Below are 14,325 nucleotides of genomic sequence, written 5' to 3'. Positions count from 1 at the left end.
CTGCCCCACCTTGGTTCCTGTCGTATGGCCCAGCTGTCCCTGCTCAGATTCAGCTCTGCCGGGCAGCTCCAATCCTACAGGGAGCTAAGTCTTTAACACACTCCAGGCACAAGCTGGTTTGCTTTTCGTTCTCGGGGCAGCAGCCCTCACTGTGTACCAGACTCTCTGTGTTAAGATTCAGGGAAATAAGAATGGATCAACTTCGATGACTGTCAGTGAAGAAGACAATGGCAAGCCCAGCCTACAAGAAGCTCAGGGATGACAGGGGGACCCACCTCTTGGAGGGGATGATGCAGGAGGCTGTGTGTGTGCTGGGCAGCTGGGTCCACCGGAGGCACCAGGCAGGGGAGATGTGGAATAGAAAAGATGCTCTTCGGGGTCCTTTCTCCTCTCCCCACATGAACCCCGAGGAGGCCAGAGTGCCCTGACCTCGAAGACAGCCTAGCCGGGCCTTCAGGTACTGGAGGGGGCAGGTGAGACTGAGCCCTCCAGACCCTGGCATCTATTCTGCTCAAGAGAGAGGGGGGAACCAGGACCTCAGGAGCTTGAGTACTTCTGCAGCCATTGATCCCCTCAACCACCCCAGTCCCTCACCCCAAAACCTTGTCAGGATGCCCTTTCTTCCTTGGAGGAGACCTAAGCCCACACCAAATGCTTTCCTTCCCTGGGAGCAACTTTTGGGGGGCTGATCTTGACAAGCCAACTTCTGCCTGTCTGGGGGAATAGAGTCAGTGAAGGGTGATGGCTCCAGGAGGCAGGAGGGCCTCTGGGGCCTCCCAGTCAACTGTCTCACCAGGGCTTTGGCAGCAGAGCCTGCCCATCCTTGGCAAATGCAGCCCCCCTCCCTGGACAGTCCAGGTGGGCAGACCTGGCAGGTCCCACATTGACTCAGACCCAGGGGACTGGTTCTTGCAGGGCAGCGCCGATTTATCTGGGAGGCAAGACGGGCACAGGGCCTAAAGGCCACCATGCTTTCTGGGGTCCGTAAAAATGTTTTAATTTGGTTTAAGGGCAGAAGGAAAAAAATGAACTTCTAGGATCAAAGATAATAGGCATCATGTTATCAGTGCAGTCATAAAATTTAATTTTGAATTTTTTTTATGGAAGAAGAGACCTACAAAGGCAAAAGTGCCCACGACCCTGCTGGGATGGGGTGGGGCGGAAGACAGGTGCTCAGCGATTGGGGGAAGGGTCCCCAAAGCCTGGAGGGTGGGCACAAAGCTGGCTGGACAGCCTTTAAGGGATGCTCCCACCTTGCTACAGAATTCAGTCCTCTCTGGCTTCTGCACCGATGCCTGGACCCCCAGGAGCAGGAGGTCTCGGGGGAAGGAGGCCTGGGGCTCCAGCCCCTTCCTTTGGGACATTCGCTGGCCATTTGCAGCTCAGCTAGAGGGCTCAGGGTTGGGGGGACACAGCTTCTAGATGCTGAGGGATGCATCCCGCCCTCCAGGTAGCTACAGTCCGGTAAGGAGATAGAGCGAGTTTATAAAGAATTGCAATTTAGGAGAAATGTAAAAACTTACTCTTTTTACAGAAAAGAATTAGTTGGGGTGCAGCAGAGGGACTGGTGGGATCTTGCCTGGAGTGATGGGCAATCCACGAGGCAGGGGATGTTGGAGATGGGCTGGGAGGGAGGCCCGTATCAGTGGGAGTGGGCCAGCGAGAGCTCATCCGACCAAGTGTGGAAGGCAGAGCACCTCTAAATCCAGGCTTCCCTGACCCCCAAGTCTGCTCTCCTCGCCTGGCACACATCCTTAGGCTTTCCTTGGGCCCTGCCTTTGTCCTGGCCCCTCAGGGCCTCCTCCCATGGACCTGGCCTCCCTCCCCACCCGTCTCTGGTGACCCCTGCCTCACAGATAGCCCCTCTCCAGGCAGGTTCACTCAGGTTGATTCTCCCACTGATATGCCGGGGGACTTTGCTTCCCCCCAACTGAAGCTCAATTTTCTTGTCGGGGGCAGGGAGCTCCCTGTCCCAAGTGCCTGGCCTATAGCGGATGCTTCACACACGGTAGCAACTCTGAGGAAGTGTTGAGACATCAGCAGGTGTAGACCCTCACCTGGGGCTACTTTCCAACATCCTTTGCATGGCCGCTGCCGGCCTGCCCTGCTCTTTGGAGGAGTGGGCAGGGGGCTTTGCTGCCTGCTTCCAGGCCCTTCTTGCAGGTGCTTGCCCCAGAAACCAGAATTTAAGCATCACTCCCTCAACTCTTAATTCTCCCCAAATCTGCACCAACCAAAGGACAACCAGGCCCACTCCTCATCGCTGGAATGTTTGCACTAGGGGAACACTGGAGGAGATGTGGGCTGAGCCCTCACCCTGGACCCCGAGTTCTGCAGCCCCAGGAGCAGACCCCTGAGCAGGGAGTGAGGAGAGAGGGGACCCCCTCCCGCCCCAGGGAGCTCTGACACTCTGGGCTCTTCCACTGGACCTGAGAAGGGGGCTGGCGGGACCCACAGGCAGCCAGGCCAGGTCGGATGTGGCCGGCGGAGGGGCGCAGCCAAGCAGGCTGGCATCTGGCTCCCGCTACCCACCCAAGCTCGCCCTGGCTCCCCTGCCTTTAACCCGCATCCCCACGACAGAAGAGCAGCGGATGGAAACATGCTGGCTTTGGCAGTTCAGGCGAGTGGAGGGTGGATTATCAGGGCACTGAGAGGCAAGGGAAGGGAAGAAGAGAGCAGGAGACGGAGGACCTCACAGGGAGATGGAGCGCAGAGCCCGGGCGTAGCCATCTGCCGCGACTTTGCACGCGGCTCTGGAACTGACAGGCCCTCCTTTAGCAGGGCCCAGGCCCGTCAGATGAATCAATCAATCAAAAGAGTTCTTATGAAACTTAATCATAGAGGGTCGTGTTAGGGAGTGGGGAACAGATTAAATTACCACGGTATTAGATACGGGAAATGATTTCTGTCAAAACCATCTTTACTGCAATTATAATATGTTAATTATGTATTTCATTAAGTAAGTGGATTAGAGTCTGCACAGATGAAATCATGTGGAGGCTTTGAATCGTTTGCAGAGCCCAATGGGAGGACGCCAGCGAACGGAACTCGGTTAATTTGGAAAACTTTCACATGCCAATGTGATTCTTTGGCTTCTTTTGGGGCCCTCACCCCACCCCCGGTGGCGGAAGGACGGGGCTCCGGGGAACTGGACGGGCGGAGGTCGGCAGATGAGCTCAGTGGTTTGGAAGCCTGTCGGGCAGTCTCCTGCCTCGCTTCTCCGGGCTTCCAGGGGGCACAGCGATGCTAAGGGCCTGCAAGGCTGACGCCCATTTGTACCCCGTCTGCCTGCAAGCAGTGTCTGGAGAAGCCCTCACGCAGCTCCCAGCCAAGGGGCGAGGGGTGCAACGTGAGGGCAACCGTGGCAAAGCTGCTACCCTGTGTGTGTCTGCAGACAGGTGACCCTCCCATGAGACCTCTGGGGAGGTCCTGCCCATGGGGAGGAGCTCAAAGGGCATCTCGCAGTGTAGAAGGTTAACCAGCTACAGACAGGATGGCTCGTAGCCCACAGGCTGACACAAGCAGATGTCTGACAGCACACAATTCAGACCAACTCATCTCAGCATCCCTGCTTCGGGGACCTGCTGTCCTGATAACCCACAAGGCAAAGAAGGTAATTCAGCCAACTAGTTTCCAGACACCGTTATTTGAAGGGCGGAAGGGAGGACATAGGCCCCGGCACACCTGTTCCACCTAAGACCCTTCGGACCGCCATCCTGTGTTTTCATCCCTCTCTTGACCCACCCCACCTCATTTAAATGTGGGTGGAAGCAAGGAGACTGCCCGTCTCTGCTCCAATTCCAGGAGGTGGAGGAAAGTGGGAGCAAGCCCGCCATAGATCTCCAATCCCCCCATCTTCTCTGGTGTTGGAAGCCCTTCCAGGATGTGAGGGGCAGTTAAGTCCTAAAGAAAGGGAAGTTAAGAGTTAATAATTATTTTTCTAAAAGAGGGGTTATCCAGTGCACATAAATTTCCTGGGTCCCTGCATATTTGGTTATTAACAGTAATAACCACAAGGGAGTTTTGAGAAAGTGGGGGAAGGGAAGGAAAGGAGGCAGACGGGCGGGCCTGCCTGGAGAGCATGGCCGTGTAAGTGACGGGAAAAGGTTGGCTGATTTGATGAAAACCCCATCAGCCTCTCTGGGGAGATATTACTTTCCTCATTATTCCACTGATTGGCCTTATTTCATCTGAAGAATGCCACGCATTCCTTACAGGCCCGGCAAGCCTCTTTAACAATATCCAGGAAAAAAGAAGAAAAAAAAAAAAAAAATATATATATATATATATATATACATATATATATATATGTATACATGTATCACAGCCTTAATCGAAACAAGGAAGTTAACACAAGTCATCCTCTTCCTTGGGGATCAGTTGAGAAACCCACCCAAACCCCCTTTCTTCTGACCCAGCCACCCACTCCCCAACCACAAAAGACTGATGGAATAAATTGCTAAAATGTTGTGCACACAGGATGGTGTGGGGAGGACTTTGTTCTCCGACGTGGCAGTGGCTGAGGCCGTCCCGTAGACCGCAAGGAGAACAAAGGCTCGGGCTGGCATGGCGGCACGCATTTCCACAAGGGCAAAATCCTAATGGGATTGTGTGGTTCAGGAAGAACACGGTTTTCAGGGAGAGTTGGTCCAGAAGCAGGAGACTCGGCTGCATTCCGGATGCTACGCCCCGCACAACAACTGGGAAGGGAAGCATGAAACACGCTTGTGAAATTCAAACCGAGACTGGCGTTATCAATGGCCTGGAGCTTGCAATAACTGTTAATTAAGTGCATTTTTTTTCGTTATTCTTTAGTAAAGAGGTAAGATTTAATGATGTACGTTAACAATGGATGATAATTTAAAGTGGTGACAATAGTTTAATTATTCACACACATACAAAAGTTAACTTCATAACTTATTTCCTTGTAAGAACATGTTCATTTAAAATATTTTGAACTGTGCATACAATTATCACTTAGACTCTTTCCTTGATGGCTTTGTAGAGACAAAGAGCCAATTCTCCCTGTAAATTTCTCACTAGACAGTTCTACAGACTGAGAATTCTACCTCATTAAAAAAAAAAAACAAAAAAAAAAAAACTCCCCTTTGGATTTCAACCAGAATTTCCTGAGGACTCACAAATGGGGTGATTGGATGCCTACTACCGAGTCCTTCCATCAGAACACAAACCAGATTCTCAGAGGCTTTTTCAATCATCTGAGCAGTAAGGTGTGTCTGTTTTTGTGTACGTGTGTGTGTGTGTGATGGGTGTGCATGCACGTGTGTGCAGCACCTTTCTTAGGCAGCTCCAGAAGGCCTGTTTTCCTCTTCTCTCCAACGCGACTATCCAGAGTCAGAGATGATGAGTGTAGCGGGGTGGGGATTGGGTAAGGGGATCATTGAGCTGCTTCAAGTGTTACTAGAAAAGAAAGGAAGAAGCATAAATAAAAACAGAACTGGAGGAAATTCTCTTGAGTTCAAAGCCTCTGGATGGTCTTGGGAAAATGTAATGCTAATCTAACTGAGGAACAAAGCAATTGGACCCGACTTGGGATTTTCAATGGCATCAAAGCCTCAGCTCTAAGGTGCTGGGAAGGAGCTAGAGCAGTTGAGAGAGAAGCGGTTCCTGATTAAGGAAGCAGAAGGATCTCCACAATGTTCCACATTTCCTGAATTTTCCATCATGGAAAAATGCAGAATCCAACCACGCCTGATGTCTACATCCTCACTTACTCTGTTCTGTCTTGGAGAGGTGTCTGAGGCACCAGCACAGACCCATGTCTTCTTGAATGAGAGCATCTCAAATTCTGATTGGAACAAAAGAAGTGAACCTGTGGCTGGGCCTACACACTACCATGTTCGGATGAAAATTCAATGATCTCTCCAAACATATAGTTACATTTTCCAAGCTGTCAAATACTTGAATATTTGGATATTCAAATAAAGTAACTCCATTCAATTTCTCTTTTTGATGACTCCTTAGTGTGATTATCTTACTAGACAATTCTACAGTTTGGACATATTTGGCTAAAATAACAATAATCTTGCCATTAGAGTTCAGCTGTTTATCATGGTCTGATATCAAACAGCCACGGTTGATGTACCATGAGACAGTGATGTCATCAAGGCCAGTTTTATATCACAATTTCTATGCAAAGATGAAAAGATGTTTAAAGTAGAGCAATAACATGACATTCAATATTCCTACTATATATAAATATAAATATTATATATATATAAATGTAAACATCTTAGCCTATAGGTTTTCTAAAATCTAGAGACTCCTTCTTCAAAAGAGAAAGGCTGTTTTGGAATTTAATTCTCTCTACCTCCTTTCAGTCAAGGTACAAGCAGAGAGGAAGGGGTAAAAAGGGCAGTCATTTGATCTGAGAGTGAAATGCAATTGGGGTCTTTGGGAATATATTGATGGCTGTGACTACCAGACTAGTGATGTCTGGTGCACAATAAATATTCATAATTTGGTTGACTAAATACTTCCTCACTGGCTAAAGTTGCCCTGCATGCCAGCTACTGTACCACTCAACCCTGTTTAGTTTAATGTTTTACCTATTTATTGTCTCTTTGGCCTTCTAGAATGGGAGCTCCGTAAGAGCAAGGGCTTTGACCTCTTTTGTCACAGTCATGGTGTCTAAATCAGCATCTTGCCATACTGGGTATTCAATAAATATCTGTTGAATGAGTGAATGGATATGTGTCAAATTGGTTTGTTGATTGCTACCTGATTTTTCCCTCCCTTAACCTAGTAGGTGTGTCGACACAACTGAACTGATGCAAAGATTACAAAATTAGAACCTGTGCTAGATGGCACCATGGGCCCTCAATGTTCACCCTTCCCTGCATTCAGCCTTTTGCCATATGAGTTTGCACGTCATCCCATTAAAGGGGTGGAAAGAATTTCCCCAATTTTGACTCCGACCATGAGACTCGCTTTGGTCAACAGAATGAGGTGGAAGTGACCATGCGCCAGTTCCGAGCCTTGGTCTCAAGGCGCCTTGAGCGTCTCTGCTCATCTCTTGCACTTCCGCCATCACCATCAGAAGAACATGCCCGTCTGGCCTGCTCATTCCAGGGGCAGGAGAGAGACCCTTGAAGCAAAGCCACCCAGCTGAGTGCAGTCTACACGGACTGAACCACAGCCAACCCACCGACACCTGAGCTACATAAATGCCACTGATGGTGGGTTCTTGTTTGTTACGCAACAATAGCAAGTCAATATAGGATCTTCCTCTCCCTTAACTGTGTGGTAACCAGGCCTCTGGATGCGTGGTCCCACGCTTGAGACACTGAGTTGATCCAAATGACCCAGCCAGTACACCCAAGTCCAAGCCAGCAAATCTGCCCTCCATGGGCAGTGGGCTGCCAGGGAGAAAGAAGAGAGTCACTACCTTAGACTGAACTCCAACTAAGTGCCAGACACTGTCCTCTGCATGTCCCACGTGTTGTCTCATTTCATCCTCACAACCATCCAAGAAGAAAACGGCATGTGATCCCCATTTCCCGGGTAAGATTGCCAGGCTTACTAAGGGAAGCCACAGGCCCTGGCCCCACACCTGGTATGAGAAGTCCTGAAAGGAGGGTTTCAGCTGCAGTTCTCAGAGTGTCCCAGTGAGAAGGACCAAGTCTGTCTACAATTAGAATAACGGGTAGAAAAGCAGAGCTAGGCAACCAGTGGGGACAATCTCCCACACTCTGTATCTAATCCTGGCCCCAGAATGGACTCGCATACATGGTGATTTTGGTCTCAGGGAGACAAGGTCCAGAGCTCTCCCAGGGACTTGGTTACTTGGATGAAGAATATTTGCCCCTGAACCCTTTGCCCCTGTTCTTTTATTTGCCCTAAATAGCCCCTCCAACAAGGAGCAGCACGTTGCATTAGGAGATGCCAAAATTTGGCCATCAAGATGACCATAAATCCAATTCATCTTTTTGCCAGGCTCTCCAAACACAGTTTTGTGGTATAAAAGTGACCATCCCCTTGGGAAATGGAATGATCATGTCTTGTGTTTGAAGACTCATCTTTAGTGAGGGTGTCCTGGGCCGTCATTCGCTCATTCATTTGACAGACTTGTATTGAATGTTCATTGCATGTCAGGCAACCTACTAGGGCCTAAGGGTCTAGAGCCATCCCCTAAATAAATCTGTAGTTTAGAAACATTTCAGAACAGTATTTGGAGAACTTTAGATGGCTTTTGGACACAAGCCCAACCCTCACCTCCTTCTGCCCCTCATGACTTGACATTTGTCCTGCCCTTCTAAATGTCCTCCTCCATTTCCCTGTACTTGGAAAGATCCTACTTATTTTTCAAGACACCAATCCAAGGATCTTATAGCCCAAGAGGACTTCTCCAGCTCACTGGAACTGAAACAACGCAATGCCCTTGGTGCCACCACTGTGAATGGAACCTACTATATTGCATGTAATGCATAATAATAGTGCATTGTGATTAATTGCCACATTGTATTGCATCACATTTCTTTTTACCCATCTGTTTTACCTAATAGAGTCCACTTCTTGAGGCCAGAGACCATATTACAGAAACCCCAGCTCCTGGCACATAGTAAATGTGCAAGAAAAATAAATGAGTGAATGTTATTCATTTATTTACTATGCTTATGGTTTTTTATGTGTCTATGCTTCTTTAGGATGTAAGCTCCATGAAGATAGGGATCTTTATCTATTGCGTTAAATTATATATTACTATTATGTTGTTCACTGAATATTGGCTAGAAACAGAGAAAGAGGGGGATTTTTCAATTCTTGGATTGCAATCATCTCGGTCTCCAAACAACTTGCATTTTCTGAGAGGATCTCTTCCATTCTTATGATGACAGTCTTCTGTAAAAACACACCTGGATATTCCCAGCATGATAGGAAACCCCACTGCTCCAGGCATAGTTGGGCAGGAGCTGTGAGAGACAGACAACAACCCAGGTTGCCTATTTAAAGTGAAGGAGCTTTGACCCCTGAATCATTATTCACCCACAGAAGTACAAAGATTTTTATGGAAGAACCATCTCTTCGGGTGATCACACCTCTGGAAGTTATGTTATAAGGCCAGGACATTGATTTCCTGCATTGCAAAATCATTCCTAGGGTTGCCCGTGTCAAAGCCAAGTGGTTCATGGATTTCTTTTCTCCGTTTCATTTTACTTTATTTTGAAGATAAAATGTACTGTATTTTTTGCATTAAGCCTAATGAGACGTGATGACATTAAAGTTCATCTGTTGGTGAATTAACACAAGCAGCCAGTGCTGGCCCCTTCCTCCGTCGTGACCTGCAGAACGGAGCCCCTCTCTCCACTGCAGGAAACCAGGGCACGGTGGAGGGTGGCTGGACACATGGGGCCAGGGCTGGCAGGCACTTCTGTCATCCAGTGTGACCAGGCCAAGAGGTCCCTCACATAATGGCTACAGACTAAAGGGGAAACAGGCCCTTTCCTGCCTGGGGCAGGGTGTTAAATTGGTACTATTTCAGAGAGCAATCTGGCTGTAGGTATTGAATTGAAAATATGCTGACACTCTAACCCAGCAATTTTCCTGTAGGAATTTAACTTAGAGAAACTCTCTTGCAAGTGCACAGTAAAACTGGTATGAGAGACTGCATTTCGGCTGTGTTTGTGATCCTGGGGAATGACAACAAGGTATTTAATGAACGTTCATAGGGCAGTGGGGTGGGGGTGGGATTAAAATATCTTGGTATATTCCAAGAGTGGAAAACTATACAGCAATTAAACTGGATGAACTAGTGAAGGCAGCTAAATATGGCCAGCGGGACAGATCTGTTTTGCCGCCAGTTTGCAGAAATAAAGTTTCATGGGAAGACAGCCATGCCCGTTCATCCATATATTGTCTACGGCTGCTTTCATGCTCCCACGACAGCATCAGGTAGTTGTGACAGAGATTGTATGGCCCACAAAGTCAAAAATTTTTACTTTACAGAAAAATTTGCCGACCCCTTTGTAAAACAGAGCTGCACAGATCACCACGGCGAGAGTGGGCCAGCAAAATTGAAGGAAAAGGGCAGATTGCAGGGTGATATGGTATGATCCATTTACGAAAATCAAAGACAAAATAATATGGCTACATACATAAGTGTGTGGAAGAGACACATATGGAAGGGAATCAGCATAATGGTTAATTCTAATTGTCTACTTACAGGGCCAGAGACAGGGACTGGGGATAGTGGGCTTCAAAGAGAACATGAAGAGAATGAATTATTTCTGCTGTTGTGTGCACTTGGAGTAGTTATGACAGAACCATGCCCCATGGGGGTGGGACGTCATTACAGCCCCAGGGCACAGGTGCTGGAGGGGGCTGCTTTGGACCCTCTCCAGCTTCCTGCCCCACACTAGCTCTCCTGGCTCAGTGAAACATCTTCTCCCCTGTAAGGGGCTGTTCTGACCAAAGACTAAACTTAAGGCAGAACAACGTATTAACAACAGACCAGTGATTGGAATTTACACGCGTACACAATTCAGAAGGCCCTACTTGTGTTTCCCTGCTGCTAACGTTGCCACCCAGAGTTACTGTGGGGCTCATCTGAGATGATGCTGCCCAGAACAGTAGTCTCCAGCCACCTGCTGCTCTTGAGCACATGGCACGTGACTAGGCTGGAATCAAATGTGTCGTCAATGTAAAATACACACCGGATTTCGAAGATACAGTACAAAAGCAAAGAGTGCAAACGACCTCATTAATAATTTGCATGTTGATTACATGTTGAAATGGTAACATTTGGTATATCGGTGTATACGTTTTCTGTTGCTGTTGTAACAACTTACCATGGATGTACTGGCTGAAAACAACACAAGTTGTTATCTTACAGCTCTACAGGCTGGAAGTCTGACACGATCTTCCTGGACCAAAGATCAAGGTGTCGGCAGGGTTGCATTGTTTCTGGAGGCTCCGGGGAAGAATCCAGTGCCTTGCCTTTCCTGGCTTCTAGCAGCCACCTGCATTCGTTGGCTTATGGCCTCCTCCCTCCAGCTCCAAAGCCTGCAAGAGCTGGTCAAGCCTTTTCACCCTGCACCCCTCTGACCTTCTCTTCTGCCTCCGTCTTCCACTTTTAAGGACTTTTGTGATGACAATGGACCCACGAGATAATCCAGAATAGTCTCCCTATCTTAAAGTCAGAAGATTAGCAACCTTAATCCCACCTGAAGCCTCAAGCATTTGCCCTGTAATAGAGTGTATTACAGGTGTCAGGGACAGACATGGACATCTTCAAGGGGTCATTATTCTGCCCATTACAACTGGGCTAAATAAAATATATTATTAAAATTAATCTCATCTGTGTCTACTGTTTAATGTGGCTATGAGAAAATTCACTCACCCATGTGGCTCCATTCTCTTTCCACTGGACAGCACTGCTCCAAGATAACATACGGCTGGACTTTGCCAACTGTAGAGGGCTTTGATGGCCAGGAATGTTAATTGAAAGAAAATGTTTCTCTCAAAGACCCACAGGCATAAATAATAATAATGCCAACAATAGCTCACATTTATTGACAGCTGATGATGTGCCAGACTCTGTGATTAGCATTGATTCATGGCATCTTTGGAGTAACCCTGAGACAGGCACTGTTATTTACAAAGCATGAGTAAGGCTGCTGAGGCACAGAGAGGTTAAGTAATTTTCCCAAAGTCACACAGCTAGCAAGCAGTATCTGAGTCCAAGCAGTGAACTCCAAAGGCTGTCATCCAAAGACCGTGTGTGTATTTAGCATCATTGCGCATTCTAAAAAGTTTGCTGGTCCTGAAAGCACCTGGTAAAGGCTGGTGTTGCAGGGCCCACATGCCCTCCTACAAAGAAACTACAAATGGCACCTTTCCTTGGTACAATCCATCTGTGTGATACCCCAGATATCTAACCCCCTGACCCTAAAGCAAAGTTTCCCTGGAGTCTCAGTCTTATGCTGTCCCTCCAAATGCTCCATGGGTACCTGAATATGGCTCACTTTTCAGGCTTCACACTTGACTCATTTCCACTAGACAGAGCTAGAGGGAAAGACCACAGCTTCTGAGGGTCTTCAATGAAAGGGTAGTGTGATTATATACACACATATTCATATATATATACACAATATATGCATGTATACATATATGCACACACATATAAGTATCTATATATATTTAATATATTTGTTCATGTTCTAGCATGTTCTAATACAGAAAAGTTAAATATATTTTGTGTATACTGATAGACACACACACACATACACATAGATACATCTCATATGGAACAGCCCCTGATCACACGTGTGAATATTTATGGATATGTGCATACATATAAGCACTTCTATCCATACCTCCAAGGGGGAGCACTTTTTCAATTATTCTGATGGTCCTAGGTTCTGGATCCCTGACAGTGCTGTGGTTTTCCACAGTACATTTAACCACAACCACCCACATATCAAGGAACATGCCTAATTATATCCTGCCCATTCTCCTGCCTTTCTAATTTACTTCCTGCCTGACCCCAGTTAGCTGAATGCAACATGTTTGCCCTACGACATGTTTTCTGGGGCCGCCTGTGCTTTCCCTGGACCTAGACGTCTTCGGGGCCACCTCTCCCTTTGGGACACTTGCCTCTTTGTTGTTATTGTTGTTGTTGTTTGTCAGAACCTAAAAAGGTATTAATTTGTTTAGGAGAGCCATGATTTGGAACAGTAAAAAAAGTTCTTCTGGGAATATGATATGGGAAAACTATGGTGACAGGGAGAGACTCAGCAATCCATGGGCATGTTAAAAGATGTGAACAACTATCTCAGGTTAAACTATGCTCTAACTTCAGGCCAAAGATTTTTGCCCTGGCAGCACCTGACATCCGGAAGGCCCCGGCAAGGGATCATTTGTTTAGAACCATTCTTTTCCTTTTTCTTTTTCACTGGTGTTTCCTCTAGTGTAGTGTCCACTGCTGCCTCTCTTTGCTTTTTTTAGCTCTTTCTTTTCTTTCCTTTTTCTGGCACTGGGGTAAAGTCCTGGTCCCCAGGTGACCCCACACCATCCTCCCCACCCTCAGCAGAAGCATCAGAATTCTTGTCACAACAAGGGTCTCTGAGTGGCTGTTCAACTTGGATCTTCTCTTCTTGGCTGTACATGCAGGGCCCTCTTCTTCTTACTGAGAGTTTTCTCTTTTAGGCTGCTCGGCCTTGGGTTGGGTGGAATTCTCCAAGATTTTCACTTTTTCTTCTTTGTTTCTTCTCGATGCCTTTTTCCATTCGGTTTGGGGCTCTGAAAGTCCAGGACCTGCAGCTGTGACCTGTGGCTTGTTCTCTAGCTCTGCCATCCTCTTGGCAAGGTTGTGGTAGTGGAAGTTTCATTCTCATCTGGAGTGGTGGGCCTGGAATCATCCTTGGGGGTCTCCTGACTCTGCATTTTTTCCCAAAAATGCAATCAAGATCCATTTTGCTCTGACATGATCGTTCCTTCCCTTTTGTGAATTTCATATAATAAACACAGTTTGGGGAAATTTTGGACTGTTTTTCAAGGCTAAAAGATTTCTTGTCTTTGTTGTCTGAGGGGTCTGCTATTTCCTGCCCGTGGCAAGTATTCAGTTCAGCGAGAAGCTGGTTACAGTCATCTTGATGAGCAATCCAGTTGTCTTCGTTATTGATTATAGCTTCAATTCCCAGGTGGTTATTTTTAACTTGAACTTTAACATGATCCGTAAATCCTTGCGCCTGAACCTCTAAACATTTTCCTTTGGCCAAGGAAACCCCATCTTCTCTAGCATCCTTTGGCCAAGCTTGGAATCATCACTACTCCAAGCAGAGTTTCTTGGATCCACAGCCCACTTCTGCTTCTGTGGATGCCCAGCCAGCATCCGCATTTCGGAGCCTTAGGACCTGGACAACTGTGGCAACTCGCCTGCTGGCTCGTTGAGAAGATAGAATCACTGGGGTCACACCCCAGGCACATCGGCCTGTTGCCTCTTGCCCACCTGAGGTGCCGGGTCCAATTAGGCAGATCTGGGGCTGCATTTTTGGGATCAGCCTATTTGGTTCTTTAGCATCTTAGACCAGGGTTTGGCAAACTTTTAGTAAAGGGTCAGATAGTAAATACATTAAGCCACACAATCTCTGTTGCAATAACTCAACTCTGCTACTATAGGGCATGAGCCATAGATAGCCTGTAAGTGAAAGGTATATCTGTGTCCCAATAAATCTTCGTTTCAAAACCAGGTGGCTAGCTGGATTTGGCCCAGAGGCAATAGTTTGCTGATCCCTGCCATATACGAATGTGGATTTTATTGCCTGATGTTTGTAGGCTTTATATATATAGCCTGTGTATCTGTTTAGA

The 14,325-nt window shown here is 47.2% G+C and overlaps 1 pseudogene; it reads right to left on the bottom strand.

Moving 5' to 3' along the window:
- Nucleotides 1-13,855, bottom strand: part of LOC119521207 — a 60,279-nt pseudogene extending 46,424 nt beyond the window's left edge.
- Nucleotides 13,856-14,325: the final 470 nt, after the last annotated feature.

The sequence above is a fragment of the Choloepus didactylus genome, chromosome 27 (assembly GCF_015220235.1).
Source record: "Choloepus didactylus isolate mChoDid1 chromosome 27, mChoDid1.pri, whole genome shotgun sequence".
Classification (NCBI taxonomy): domain Eukaryota; kingdom Metazoa; phylum Chordata; class Mammalia; order Pilosa; family Megalonychidae; genus Choloepus; species Choloepus didactylus.
The sequence above is the reverse complement of the archived record's forward strand: the minus strand, read 5'-3'. Positions and strand labels throughout refer to the sequence as shown.